This window comes from Ambystoma mexicanum, chromosome 3p (assembly GCF_040938575.1).
Source record: "Ambystoma mexicanum isolate Mex_15411 chromosome 3p, UKY_AmexF1_1, whole genome shotgun sequence".
Classification (NCBI taxonomy): Eukaryota; Metazoa; Chordata; class Amphibia; order Caudata; family Ambystomatidae; genus Ambystoma; species Ambystoma mexicanum.
In genome coordinates, this window is record NC_090925.1 from 655,181,572 (window position 1) to 655,195,176 (window position 13,605).

Below are 13,605 nucleotides of genomic sequence, written 5' to 3' on the forward strand. Positions count from 1 at the left end.
TGTTTCTCCTACCACCTCTCTGCTCCTTGGGTGGCAGATTTTCAGGGGTAGGAGATTTTGTTTCCGGGTCCTGGGTTTCCAGGGGCTGTTTACAAGTTGGGAAGGAAGCTTCCTCCAAGGCTTTACACCCCCCTTCCCCTTGTGCCTCCTCCCTGGGAACCAGTGGGTTATCGGTGGGCTGCCCCCGTCACTGTTCTGGAGCACCGGGTCCAGAGTTTGGGGCATTCTGCGGTGGCATGCTCATCGGAGGGTTCTGTTGAGCCCTCAGTATGTGACCTAGATCCCGTGCCATATTTTGGACTTGGCGCTCTAACTGTGAAACCCACTCAGGCTGATATGGGGTCCTGTTTTCTCCCCTGGGCTGATCCCGGGAAGGGTAGCTATCCCTTCTCTGGTAATACCCTGGATTGGGAAGATTTGGGTACCCCTCCACCCTTGGCCTCCTCTCTCCCGGATTAGGTTGTCTGGGCTCAGGGAATTGGGGAAAGAAGGATGGATGGTTTTGGGGTTGGAAATTGGGTGGATACCTGGGAAAAAAGTTCTGCCCAGTGTTTGGGGAATTTCTGCCCTCCTGTGGGAAGTTAGGAGGGAAGTTCCCTGGGTCAGGTGCTTGGCTGGATCCCCCCCCACTTGGGCTGGAGGAGTCCACACATAACCCAGGATTGGTCGGTTTCCCTTGTAGCGGGGACTTACATAGTCAGGGGAGCGGGGGACCCCATTTGTGGGACTACCTCCTCGACTCCCTGTCTGTGACTGGCCCGAGGGCCTTCTGGGCTGTGAATTATTTGGTGCAGGCAGGTTTTTAGGCCCCCCCATCTCCAAATCTAAAACGGGGGCAACCTTTACCTCTGCCACCTTGGCAGCAGCAGGGGTGCTGTTGGTTTTGGGGTTTTTCTGCGCATTACTTTTATTTTCTATGGGCTTCTGCACCTCATAGATCCGGGTGGCTCGCTCAATGACCCAGTTTAAAGATAGTTTCTCGTGAAAATCTCTCACGAGCTGGGTCATCATGTACTTGGGAAGAGCATGGAAAAATGTGTTGATGAATTCTCTGCGGCACGCTTCAATTCTTGCACAAATTCTTGTTGGGCCTGATCCTCCCCACATTGTAAATTGTAGGCTGCCCTGCGAGGCTCTTGGGGATTTCTATGTACAGAAAAATGTTTCAAGTTGGCCGCCCTATATGTGGACCATCTTGAATGGTTTTGGTCCTCCAGCCCCGAAAAGAAACTGGAGTATTCAGGGGAGAATGTCCATTTGACGTACTGGTTGCAGCTACTGCTGTCCTTCAAATGAAAAAACTCCATCATTTGCTCATAGAGCTCCAAGTGTTCCCAAACAGAATACTTGGAGTTCTTATGATAAGGCACTCCTGATTGCCTTAATCTGTTTTAAGGGGTCCTTAAGCAATGCCCTTTTTACCTTATTGGCCTTTTTGGTTCGGGTAACCCTGGTCCATTCATTCTCTGATTCAGAAGCACTGCTCCCAGAGGTGCCCGTCTGATCTTCCAGGTTTTCCCGGATTCTTTGAGCCTGGGAATAACTGGCAGAATGTGGGGTCCTGGTCTCCTGTGTCCTGTGACGCTCAGAAGAGTCTTCAGATCCCTCCTTGCAACCAGGATTTGATGGGTACCCCCCCCAGTGACCTAACTGGGCAGAGGTTTTTAGGTTGCCCTTAGGGGGCCTAATTTCCTGGGGTTCCCCACTAAATTGCACTGTACTTAGGTGCCCATACCCGGGTGCCTGCCCATCCATTCCTGGGTGGTACTGGCCTATGAGCCCCATACTTTTGGAGAGATAGTAATCTGCCATTCCTGTGGCCCTGTGCTCATGCACGCCAGGGGACATGGGGGTGGCAGAGTCAGCCCCTGCTCCCTGTTGCAATGCAAGAGCCTGCGCTTTCAGTTCCTCAGTTAAGGCCTTACTAGACTCTATCAGTCTCTCCTGCATGGCTACCTGTTGCTGGAGCCTATCATTGTGCTGACAGAGAGCCTCATTTTCTCTGTGTGCCTCCTGATTGGTCCTGGAGTACTGGGCCAGTCTCTGCTGCAGGAGGGTTACCTCCTGAGTCCCATCCCTACTAGCCTGCTCCTATCTTGCCAGTGCATCCTCCACCCTGCTGGTGTGATTTAGCAAGCCCTGATGCTTTTTTTGGAGGTCACCCAGCCCCTGGAGGGCCAAGTGATTTTCTTCAATTTTTCTTTTTGAATGGCAGACTTCCTGGCCTAAGGTATCCCTTTCCTGACCAAGAGCCTGCATTTGTGACGCCAGGTCATCCCTCTGCCTTTGAAAGGCACCAGCTTTCTGGAGTTCTTCATCAAACTCTGCCTGGGTATCCAGGTATTTCAAAATCAATTTATTGTTTTCCTCTTTCTCTCTGTCTAGTTGGATTTGCAGGGTGGCTACCTGTTCTGTGCATGCCCTGTTGAAATTGATTTGTTGCTCCAGCTTTTTCTGGCTCTGCAGTAAGGAGTCCAAACTGTCTTGGTGCTCCTTCTGCAAAGCCAGAATTCTGGTATCCTGGTCTGTCTTTTCCTGTTGCAGTATATCCATGTCCTCTTTTATTTTAATGATATACTGCCTACTATCATTTTCTGACTCCTGGCTCCTCTGCAGCCTCTGCTCAGAAGAGACCCGGTCAGATTGGGCCTTCTCTAATGCCAACAGTTGCCTACTTGCCAGATCTTGGCCTTCAGCACATTTGTCCTGCATGGCTCCCATATATAGATACAAATATGCCGCTATCCTAACCATCTTGTTGTGTTCATCTTTAGCTTTAGGAGCCATGTATAGTTCGCTCAGGGCCACATGTAAGGGACCCTGATCTCTCCAGATATCTAACCCAGTTGCCGTGACCTGTTGTGTGATTGCCTGCAACCACGCATCCTGGCCCTGCTCAGTCCATTCACCTCTCACAAATTGCTTATGTAAGAAATGCTCTCTGGCTATTTTGATGTCTACCAGAGTCGTCATTCTGGAATTTGATTTCCTTACTGATTTACAGAAGTTTGTATTTTATTTTGCAAAACAGACCGTTTCCTTAGAGCGTTCCTTTGAGGGGTGCTTTCACAGTGTAAAACAGCGTGGTGATCTAACCGGATATGTGATCAGGTCAGTTGGCACACTGTATTAAGCTGCACAAGTGGTAATAATAACCCAGAATATCCAGGCTCCGAGCCCCCACTTTGTAAGCGGATTCAATTCAACACTCCAGCTAAGTCAATGCCTAGTCTGGGATGCTGAGGGAAACCCTTATTGATATATTTTTTATGTCCAGTTTGTTTACTCTGGATGACTACCCTTATATAACACCCCTCTCTTAGAATCCCCATGACCCCACGGAGCCAAGAAGTAGGTTGGTTTTCCAAATTAAAAGGTTTATTTGAAAATTAAACAATATATATATCTATCACACTTTTATAGTAAATTAATATTTGATAGCACACTTGTAAGGATGATAGTGATCAACAATGGATAATGTTACAGTGGTACACTCTTTTTGATGGCTTAGAAGTGATACAGAGAGGATAAAGTAGCTGAGAATGCTTTTATGGCTTCAAGGACAATGCAATGATGAATGAAAATGCAGTACAGAAAATAAACTTGATATGACTTCAACAAAAGACAATGTAATCACATTTCTTTGACAATTCACCCCCCCCCCCCCTTTATGCAATGTAAAGAGATGGAAAGAAAGCACACAGTTCTCAGGAATGCAATCAAATATAATTCAGTTCCCCCCTAGCAAGCTTAGAGGAAAGCAGGTAGGAGTTTTAAACACAGGCAAAATCCTTTTAAATGTGGTGGCAATGAAGTGAAAAATATACTCAAATTGCTTTTAATTCCCTATAGGAGGTTCAGGGTGAGGGAGAGATACTTAAATTAATTCAGGATCACTTTAGCAATGCTCTATGAATGATTGTCAGGTTGCACACAAATTTCAGCAAGGAAAGCAAGGACAAATAGTTTTACACGTGGCTGAAATTAAGCAAAATGTCACATCCCGGCAAATTTAGTCGCGTGCGTCGAGAGCACTTACGGAGGGAGTATGAGGATTGGGAACAGCCTAGAATCTTAGCTTTAAGATGACAGTTAAAACACGCTGCTAGCACAAACAAACGGTTCCGGAGATACGGCCGATTTAGTAAAGGTAGTTTTTAGGATTTTAAATTTTAAAGCTCAGAATGACAGATGACAGTTTTCAGTTTTAAAGATGACTGAATCACACAATTCTAGGAGGCAGTTCTAATAGGCTAAAATTGTTTGGATTAGATTATTTTAAACTAAGAGATTGGTTTTGGCACAGTGCAATCTGGGTACTCACACTAGATTCTGGACAGGAATGCGACTTCGTCACTGATCGGGTCAGGATTGGCTGGACTTCCGCTAGTGGTTCTTCACAGCGGTCTGGGCTCTGGTTCTGCTCTCAGCACTGCACAGTTCTGGTCTCTCTGGATTTCTGGTCTCTCTGGATCTCTGGTCTCTGGAGGTTGATGGATTTGAAGTCTGGAATCTCCCGGCAAAGCGTCCCGCAAGAAAGTGGAAAGTGAATGTGTCTACCTGGGTTTCAATGTTCCTTTTATGTGTTTTGAAAATGTGTGTGTGCTTGGGCCTAGCTAAGCCTGCCCCTCTCACTTATCATTGGCCAAGCTTTCCGCTCTCCCTTGATTGGGGGAAAGAAATGGAGTGTCAGAGTGATGCTGTAGGTTTTATGGTCAGAGGAACCTCCCCTTGTCAAATTGCACACAAATCTATTTCTGACCCAAATACATATTTATCTATGTACCATTTTTCTAATATTATAGGTCCAGTTAACATATTTTCTGTAGCACCAAACCATCCGATCCCTGTCTTTGTACGATGTTGTGTCCACTTATGACAGAATTCTCCCCTTTTCATCCAGATAACGACCTCTAAACCTTTCCAGATTTTACACAAATGTGCACCAGGGATATGGGTTTCAGATGATAAAGTGTTAGATTTTTAACATGCATACATTTGGAGTAAGAACCCTTTTTTCCGCTACTATCCCCAAGAACATACCACAGGGTCCTACATCTCTTAAAATGTGCACAGAAAAATCACAAGAATGATTATGTTATTTATATAATTTTGACAAGTCTGCACTCTGAGTTATCCATATTTTTAAAATCATGCTCTGGCCCCAAAGGGGTGTGGTTTTCCAAAGCACATGGTGGAATTTCTGGTTTATCTACTTCCCCCAAGCTCAGCTTGCTCTCACAGGCACTGCCCTCCCAGTTTCTCCCAAGAGGAAGCCATTTTACGACCACCCCCCAATATAACATCTGCCTGAGCCAGGGACAGTACTTTGTTTAGTTTCCTGTAGTCCCCAGGTGCCACTCCCCTAATTCAATCAGAGAGGTGTCATCACCTTTTGGCAGGGGCAGCAGGATGCAGACAGGCCTGGGAGCACAGCTGCTGAATTCCCTCTTCTGTCGGGGGTAGTTGTCAGGCAGATCCACTCTCTTCAAGCCAGGCTTCAGCTAAATGTCACTTTAGTTCCCAGTTTTCTACATTCAAATCACACTGACAATTTTTACACATGCAGTTAGAACGCTGACATTTCAACAGTTGCAAACTATGTAACACTCAAAAGTTGGTCACTCATTTATTTTAAAAATTTCAATTTTAGTGGCTTTCTGTCCATTTAACTTAAGCTGCTGACATCCACAGCTCAGCCAGTTATGTTATAAACATTGTTTTGGGCTCTTCATCTTTCCAGATTTAGTATGCACGCAAGAATACATTCTGCCAAATGTCTGCTGGTGTTCATTTGAGATTTTTGAATATCTTGTGATGTTTAAAATAGGCATTTTGAGCTTGCATTCAGGGAAACAAAGGTGATTTTAAAGCGTTTTTTTTTAGCCAACCGGCACTGCTGTTTTTCCTTTGGCACACATTTCACTCATGGCACTCCTGGCCCATCCTGCTTGCACTGGTGGGAGGGAGGTTAGGCAACCATTTTGGTGTGTGCACAAACTGCGCGGTTTTCCTGGATTCTGGCACAACTGTGGGCTTTTCCGTTATCTTGGATTTTCTAAACCCACAGCACCAAATGTTGCAGCTTAATAGTCCAAACGTGGGTCAGGATACCCAACAAGCCCCACACCGGACTGCACTTTGATTTCTAGTCGAGGGGGAGTCGGGTGCAAAGGATGTTTTGATCGACGTGCTGGTATGTCCGCATCATCTTCTTCCAATTCCGTAGATGGCACAGTTCAGCATCTTTCCTCCATCTGGTTGGATCGATCGGTTCTCCTCGCCTGTCCTAATGGGAATATTGGGCGGTACCCCGGGCCCCTCGGATCTTTGCTCCCGGTCTCCGGGTCGTTCTTCTTGGTCAGTCTCCGTGGTTTCATCTCTCCTAGGATGATAAAGCAAAAGCGGCAATACCTATTCGTAGACATTTCTCCACCACTATTAATGGTGTGGCGAACACATACATTTTATACATCCGGTTACATTTTTCAGTCTTGTTTTAAAAACAAGATATAACAGGAAATATTTTTACAAGAATCATAATATCTCAGAGACTATCTACATGGGATAATTTAGGTTGGAACTGGATTAATCTGGAGCGGTCCCCTCTGGGATTCCAGAGGATTCCTCCAGTTGCTGCAGAGTGTGCCTGGGATGGCAACACTTTAGCTGATTTATATGTACCCACTTGTCTTCCCCTTCCGCCAGACTACCTTTGGGGATGCGGATCTTATAGGCCACAGGGGAGATTTTGTCTATAATTTCAAACTGTCCCTTCCACGTAGGCAAACATTTTCGCTGTTTGGCCTGGTTTCTTCGGAAATTGTATAGATAGACCCGATCTCCCACAGTATATTCCTTCCTGGTTGTCTTCAGGTCGTAGTGGGTTTTCATGCTGTCAGCTGATCTTTCTAGATTCCGCTGAGCATAGGCAAAAGCATGCTGAAGGTGTTTCCTTAAATTCTCTACATAACATACTCATGAGTTTTGGAGGCATTTATCAGTGTCTGCTCTTGGGTCCTGTAGAGCAAATGTTGGGGAAGCACCATCTTGCGTCCGGTCATCAACTCAAATGGTGACATTTTAGTTGCAGATGAAGGGGTAGATCTGATGGCCATTAGGACCAGAGGTAATCGGATATCCCAACTTGGCCCAGAATCTGCCACAAACTTTTTTAAGGTGCTCACAATAGTTCAGTTGTATCTCTCTACTGCTCCAGAAGAAGCTGGCCTGTAAGCAATGTGTAGCTTCCTTTTAACCCCCAGTATCTGCCACATCTTTGTCATTACCTCACTGGTGAAATGGCTACCTCTGTCTGACTCAATCCTTTGAGGTAGACCAAAACGGGAAAAGATGTGTTTAATCATCAGGGCAGCTGCTGTTTCTGCCTTGCAATTTGGGGCCGGGAGACATTCCACCCATTTGGTAAACAAGCATGTGACGGTCAACATGTACTTGTTTCCTCTAGACGAACAAATTAGAGGGCCTACGATGTCGATTTGCAAATCTGACCATGGCAGTCTCATCCCCCTCTTTTGGAGAGGTGCACGGTGTGTGAGGGATGATGGCTGAAAATGTACACACACAAGACACCACTTCAAGTATTGGTTGAGGTCCTGGCCCATATGTGGCCAGTATGCAATCTCTCTTAAGATTTCAAGTTTTGTATGAAACCCCCTATGACCGGCGGTGGCTGCATCATGGGCGTGACTTAACATCAGGCTTCGGAATGAGGTAGGAACCACCCACTGATCATGGCCAGCTTGGGATTTCCTTACCAACAAACCGTCTTGGATTCGGAACCTTTTTGGACATTTCACCAACACTCTTAGGCCCTCTTTCCCAATGTAATCGGTATCCGTCAGGGGAAAGTTCTCAGGGTCCTCAATGTGTTGGTAAAACTTAACAATTATCGGATCCCCCTTCTGAGCTGTGATCAAATCAGCATCAGGGGTCTCCTTACTCCATTGTGCAGTTGAAAGATCATTGTGAGCATTTGTATGGGACCTAGTGATAGCAGTGACCTGGATTTCCCCCAACAGGGACTCTATTTCTATTAGATCCCCTTGGATGGCCCCTGTTTTTGCCAGCTGATCAGCTAAGTCATTTCCAGTTTTGTCTGGTCGCTCTACTTTGGAATCACCCTTGATCTTTATCCAGTAGATGGTCATCCCATTCGAATTAAGGTATGCCTCCATGTTGTCCTTGATTTTTAGACTTTCGTCCTTGAGACAGTTTTCTCTGGCACAATCATGTAAGTCAGCCAGACCTTGCGCGAGGGGACTCTTCTTGTTTTGGCCATATCTGACCTCCACAGGAAAGCCTTGCATTGACAGAATCCAGGAAGTAATTCGGGAATTACTCACATGTCCGGCCCGGATTCTGTCACTTTGGAGATATTGCAGAGGCTGGTGTGGAGTCTCCACTATGATGTGTTCCCCCTGGATGAACGGGCGGTAATTCTTCAATGCCCACACCGTTGCCAGGAGTGCCTTTTCACAATCGTTGAATTTTTCCTCCACAGAGGATAAAGTTTTGCTCGCATAGGAGATTACTTTATTGACCTTGTCATGCTTTTGGTATAATACTGCCGTCACGCACGTATTAGAGAACCCTGTCTCCAGGAAGAACTCCTTGTTTCTGACAGGGTAAGCTAGGCAAGGCGCTCGTGAGAGGATTCTTTGAGTTGTCTTACTGCCTCGGATTGTTCTGGAACCCATTCCCACTTGACCCCCCCCTTCAAAAGATGAAACAGGGGTCTGGTGATCTCTGCGTAGCCCTCAATGAACTTTCAGCTGTAATTAGTCAGTCCAAGGAGGCTCCTTAGTTCCCGCAGAGTTGTGGGATCCTTCAGTTTCTGGAGTGCTTCCACTTTCTTTTCTTGGGGACAGAGACCCTGTGGAGTAATCTCATGCCCCAAGAAATTAACACGGGTTCTACACCACTGTGCTTTCTGAAAGGAAAGTTTTGCTCCGGCGGCCCTCAACTGTGTCAGAACATAACGATTGTACCCTGCCCCTGTACTTGTACCGGAGCATAGTATCTTCCCTCCCTCTCCTCAAGGGGGCACAGATAATGCACATTTTTGGACAACTGGTGGGCTAACTTTCTGGTTTTGGACATGGCGAGCGAAGAAATTTGGGCAGATTTCTGTGGAGAGCCTGGGGAATCTGAAAGAAAAAGTTGGCAACTGGAAATGGTTTAGGGTTCTGGGCCACCCCCCACTTTTTGGAGGCAGTCATCAGGATGGGTTTGACCCATGGGATGTTGGTATTGTTGGTTTCTGGAATAGAATGATGGGCGGCGACAGCTCAATCCCCACATCTACCCAGTCTATTGATTCGGTTTTAGGTTCCCCTGGTTCCGGTTCCGGGCCTCCCCTGCCTTTTGGGAGGCAGTCACCAGGATGGGTTTGAACCAAGGGTTTTTGGTTATGTTGGTTCTAGGATAGGATGATGGGCGGCGACAGCTCAATCCCCACATCTACCCAGTCTGGATTGGAATCTCTTGGGACCCATTTTTCCTTGGGAGGAGTTCCCCCATCTCTGAAGGAGAAGATCCTTTTCCCAGGATCCTCTTGGGATCCCTCTCCCTCAAATTGGAAGACCTTTACCTCCTCCACAAAGTGGGTCTGTTTGGGTACATTGTTTCTCCTACCACCTCTCTGCTCCTTGGGTGGCAGATTTTCAGGGGTAGGAGATTTTGTTTCCGGGTCCTGGGTTTCCAGGGGCTGTTTACAAGTTGGGAAGGAAGCTTCCTCCAAGGCTTTACACCCCCCTTCCCCTTGTGCCTCCTCCCTGGGAACCAGTGGGTTATCGGTGGGCTGCCCCCGTCACTGTTCTGGAGCACCGGGTCCAGAGTTTGGGGCATTCTGCGGTGGCATGCTCATCGGAGGGTTCTGTTGAGCCCTCAGTATGTGACCTAGATCCCGTGCCATATTTTGGACTTGGCGCTCTAACTGTGAAACCCACTCAGGCTGATATGGGGTCCTGTTTTCTCCCCTGGGCTGATCCCGGGAAGGGTAGCTATCCCTTCTCTGGTAATACCCTGGATTGGGAAGATTTGGGTACCCCTCCACCCTTGGCCCTCCTCTCTCCCGGATTAGGTTGTCTGGGCTCAGGGAATTGGGGAAAGAAGGATGGATGGTTTTGGGGTTGGAAAATTGGGTGGATACCTGGGAAAAAAAGTTCTGCCCAGTGTTTGGGGAATTTCTGCCCTCCTGTGGGAAGTTAGGAGGGAAGTTCCCTGGGTCAGGTGCTTGGCTGGATCCCCCCCCACTTGGGCTGGAGGAGTCCAACATAACCCAGGATTGGTCGGTTTCCCTTGTAGCGGGACTTACATAGTCAGGGGAGCGGGGACCCCATTTGTGGGACTACCTCCTCGACTCCCTGTCTGTGACTGGCCCGAGGGCCTTCTGGGCTGTGAATTATTTGGTGCAGGCAGGTTTTTAGGCCCCCCCATCTCCAAATCTAAAACGGGGGCAACCTTTACCTCTGCCACCTTGGCAGCAGCAGGGGTGCTGTTGGTTTTGGGGTTTTTCTGCGCATTACTTTTATTTTCTATGGGCTTCTGCACCTCATAGATCCGGGTGGCTCGCTCAATGACCCCAGTTTAAAGATAGTTTCTCGTGAAAATCTCTCACGAGCTGGGTCATCATGTACTTGGGAAGAGCATGGAAAAATGTGTTGATGAATTCTCTGCGGCACGCTTCAATTCTTGCACAAATTCTTGTTGGGCCTGATCCTCCCCACATTGTAAATTGTAGGCTGCCCCTGCGAGGCTCTTGGGGATTTCTATGTACAGAAAAATGTTTCAAGTTGGCCGCCTATATGTGGACCATCTTGAATGGTTTTGGTCCTCCAGCCCCGAAAAGAAACTGGAGTATTCAGGGGAGAATGTCCATTTGACGTACGGTTGCAGCTACTGCTGTCCTTCAAATGAAAAAACTCCATCATTTGCTCATAGAGCTCCAAGTGTTCCCAAACAGAATACTTGGAGTTCTTATGATAAGGCACTCCTGATTGCCTTAATCTGTTTTAAGGGGTCCTTAAGCAATGCCCTTTTTACCTTATTGGCCTTTTTGGTTCGGGTAACCCTGGTCCATTCATTCTCTGATTCAGAAGCACTGCTCCCAGAGGTGGCCCCGTCTGATCTTCCAGGTTTTCCCGGATTCCTTTGAGCCTGGGAATAACTGGCAGAATGTGGGGTCCTGGTCTCCTGTGTCTGTGACGCTCAGAGGAGTCTTCAGATCCCTCCTTGCAACCAGGATTTGATGGGTAACCCCCCCCAGTGACCTAACTGGGCAGAGGTTTTTAGGTTGCCCTTAGGGGCCTAATTTCCTGGGGTTCCCCACTAAATTGCACTGTACTTAGGTGCCCATACCCGGGTGCCTGCCCATCCATTCCTGGGTGGTACTGGCCTATGAGCCCCATACTTTTGGAGAGATAGTAATCTGCCATTCCTGTGGCCCTGTGCTCATGCACCGCCAGGGGACATGGGGGTGGCAGAGTCAGCCCCTGCTCCCTGTTGCAATGCAAGAGCCCTGCGCTTTCAGTTCCTCAGTTAAGGCCTTACTAGACTCTATCAGTCTCTCCTGCATGGCTACCTGTTGCTGGAGCCTATCATTGTGCTGACAGAGAGCCTCATTTTCTCTGTGTGCCTCCTGATTGGTCCTGGAGTACTGGGCCAGTCTCTGCTGCAGGAGGGTTACCTCCTGAGTCCCATCCCTACTAGCCTGCTCCTATCTTGCCAGTGCCTCCTCACCCTGCTGGTGTGATTTAGCAAGCCCTGATGCTTTTTTTGGAGGTCACCCAGCCCTGGAGGGCCAAGTGATTTTCTTCAATTTTTCTTTTTGGAATGGCAGACTTCCTGGCCTAAGGTATCCCTTTCCTGACCAAGAGCCTGCATTTGTGACGCCAGGTCATCCCTCTGCCTTTGAAAGGCACCAGCTTTCTGGAGTTCTTCATCAAACTCTGCCTGGGTATCCAGGTATTTCAAAATCAATTTATTGTTTTCCTCTTTCTCTCTGTCTAGTTGGATTTGCAGGGTGGCTACCTGTTCTGTGCATGCCCTGTTGAAATTGATTTGTTTGCTCCAGCTTTTTTCTGGCTCTGCAGTAAGGAGTCCAAACTGTCTTGGTGCTCCTTCTGCAAAGCCAGAATTCTGGTATCCTGGTCTGTCTTTTCCTGTTGCAGTATATCCATGTCCTCTTTTATTTTAATGATATACTGCCTACTATCATTTTCTGACTCCTGGCTCCTCTGCAGCCTCTGCTCAGAAGAGACCCGGTCAGATTGGGCCTTCTCTAATGCCAACAGTTGCCTACTTGCCAGATCTTGGCCTTCAGCACATTTGTCCTGCATGGCTCCCATATATAGATACAAATATGCCGCTATCCTAACCATCTTGTTGTGTTCATCTTTAGCTTTAGAGCCATGTATAGTTCGCTCAGGGCCACATGTAAGGGACCCTGATCTCTCCAGATATCTAACCCAGTTGCCGTGACCTGTTGTGTGATTGCCTGCAACCACGCATCCTGGCCCTGCTCAGTCCATTCACCTCTCACAAATTGCTTATGTAAGAAATGCTCTCTGGCTATTTTGATGTCTACCAGAGTCGTCATTCTGGAATTTGATTTCCTTACTGATTTACAGAAGTTTGTATTTTATTTTGCAAAACAGACCGTTTCCTTAGAGCGTTCCTTTGAGGGTGCTTTCACAGTGTAAAACAGCGTGGTGATCTAACCGGATATGTGTATCAGGTCAGTTGGCACACTGTATTAAGCTGCACAAGTGGTAATAATAACCCAGAATATCCAGGCTCCGAGCCCCCACTTTGTAAGCGGATTCAATTCAACACTCCAGCTAAGTCAATTGCCTAGTCTGGGATGCTGAGGGAAACCCTTATTGATATATTTTTTATGTCCAATTTGTTTACTCTGGATGACTACCCTTATATAACACCCCTCTCTTAGAATCCCCATGACCCCACGGAGCCAAGAAGTAGGTTGGTTTCTCCAAATTAAAAGGTTTATTTGAAAATTAAACAATATATATATCTATCACACTTTTATAGTAAATTAATATTTGATAGCACACTTGTAAGGATGATAGTGATCAACAATGGATAATGTTACAGTGGTACACTCTTTTTGATGGCTTAGAAGTGATACAGAGAGGATAAAGTAGCTGAGAATGCTTTTATGGCTTCAAGGACAATGCAATGATGAATGAAAATGCAGTACAGAAAATAAACTTGATATGACTTCAACAAAAGACAATGTAATCACATTTCTTTGACAATTCACCCCCCCCCCCCCCTTTATGCAATGTAAAGAGATGGAAAGGAAGCACACAGTTCTCAGGAATGCAATCAAATATAATTCAGTTCCCCCCTAGCAAGCTTAGAGGAAAGCAGGTAGGAGTTTTAAACACAGGCAAAAATCCTTTTAAATGTGGTGGCAATGAAGTTGAAAATATACTCAAATTGCTTTTAATTCCCTATAGGAGGTTCAGGGTGAGGGAGAGATACTTAAATTAATTCAGGATCACTTTAGCAATGCTCTATGAATGATTGTCAGGTTGCACACAAATTTCAGCAAGGAAA